We start from the raw sequence: 2,044 nt of genomic DNA on the forward strand, positions 1-2,044 counted from the left end.
CTTGGGCAATTACTCGGACAGGGTCCCCTCGCTCTCTTGCGTGTGAGAGCTTGGGCATATATTGGACAGGGTCCCCTCGCTTTTTTGCGTGAGAGCTTGGGCATATATCGGACAGGGTCCCCTCGCTCTTTTGCGAGAGAGCTTGGGCATATATCGGACAGGGTCCCTCGCTCTCTTGCGTGATAGCTTGGGCATATATCGGACAGGGTCCCCTCGTTCTTTTGCGCGAGAACGGGGGTATGCCGCTGCTTCCTTGCGGAATGGACCGCCGAAAAGCCCGTACGACGAACGATTCAGTGTGCAGGTCTCGTTCTTCGTGCGGACGGTTCGACGGTCCCATCCTCACGGGTAGGTTCGGCCTTTTCGGTCGGGTGCGAACGCCGATCCGAAAGTCCCGAAGACGATTCAGTGCACAAGTTTCGTCGTCGGGACTTTCGAACCGGCGTTCGCATCCGTGCGAGGAAGTCGTCCTTCTCGGTCCATCCGAAAGCAGCGGTTGGGTGTGGGGGTGTGGTCGATGCTGTTAACCTGCTCGTGGTGACCCTGCTACGGCGACCGGACTCCGTTCGTCGGTCTCCGATCGCTTAACCGATAACAGCAAACATAATTTTTTTTTTAAAGCTAGAGATTTCTAAACAGAAAAATTTTCGACTTTTCTGGACTTAGAAAAATTTCGACAATTCTGGACAGAAAAATTTTCGACTTTTCTGGACTTAGAAAAATTTCGACAATTCTGGACTTAGAAAAATTTTCGACTTTTCTGGACTTAGACAAATTTTCGACTTTTCTGGACTTAGAAAAAATTGTAAAATCTGGGCTGTAAGTTGACACCGATTTCGACCTTCGAACCTTAGCGAAAGCAGACTGCGCGAGCCTAGCTTCGAAAGGTCGGTAAACTTCGTTCGCGATAGCACCCCAACAAGCTCGTCCGACACACGTACCGGAGGAGCTATTCGTGGAGGGAACTGCAGAGGCGTTCACGATGAGTTTTGAAGATCGTTATTTTTTGCCCATGAAGGATTACTTGGGATTGAACGCGCTGGTCATGTCGATGCTCGAGCCTTGGAAACCCGCGGATGGGGAACCCGTCTCGGATCCGGTGCGGTTCGATTTCCGGAGGAACGGCGTGGATTGCGAAATCCGCCCCGTTCTGTTCGACGGTTGGATCGACTTCGAGGTAACATTTAGATATTTAATTTTCTATAGAGGAAGATGGGGGTGGGGGGAAAGGCGAGTAGGTTTTTTTTTTCGGTGGGTTATTTATCCCGTTTTGTTTCTTTGTTCAGGTATGCAATGATATGGCGTCGGAGGCGGTCGGGAAACAGCCGTCCGGTAGGAACACGCCTAGCTGGTACGTGTTCTGCAAGAACAACGGCGAGATGGAGAGCGTGTACGTGAGCCACGTCCTCAAGGGTGTTGACGGGAAGGTGGTATGTCCGATCCTGAGGAAGTACACGTGCCCGACCTGCGGGGACGGCGGGGACAACGCGCACACTGTAAAGTATTGCCCCTATAATAATAATAATAAAAAGAAGGTGAAAGTAGAAGAAGATACGGAAAAATCTCTCTTGTCAATATTTTTTTTAATTACAAAATAATTAGTGATTTTCTAGTTTGAATAAAGAGAAGGGTAAACAAAATGTGAAAATATTGGTCATGTGTTTAATTTTATTTTTGAAACTTGTATTTTGTGACTGGAGCTATAACCATCTTTGGTATCCGGCCGTCTAGACTTGAAAGGTCGAAGAACTGGAAGCCAGACAAACACCGTCTGGAATTGTCAGGTCGACGAACTCGAAGCACGACACACACTCTACACTCGCACAACTTCAAACTTCACGCTCGAACAACAATTACACTCGATAAAATTACATTGGACGACATTTTCAGAATTATATACATATTTTTTATTCAAAAAACACAAAGTAATAATTTCTCGATATTAAATTCTAACTGGTTTGGTTACATTATTCTCTTTGTTGGAACGCTTCTTTTTATTTTTGGATTCGCCTCGCTTCTTTCTTTTCCCCGCCTTCCATGTTTC

This window comes from Anneissia japonica, unplaced genomic scaffold, assembly GCF_011630105.1.
Source record: "Anneissia japonica isolate Jap-2015-1 unplaced genomic scaffold, ASM1163010v1 scaffold287982_len162305_cov178, whole genome shotgun sequence".
Lineage (NCBI taxonomy): Eukaryota > Metazoa > Echinodermata > Crinoidea > Comatulida > Comatulidae > Anneissia > Anneissia japonica.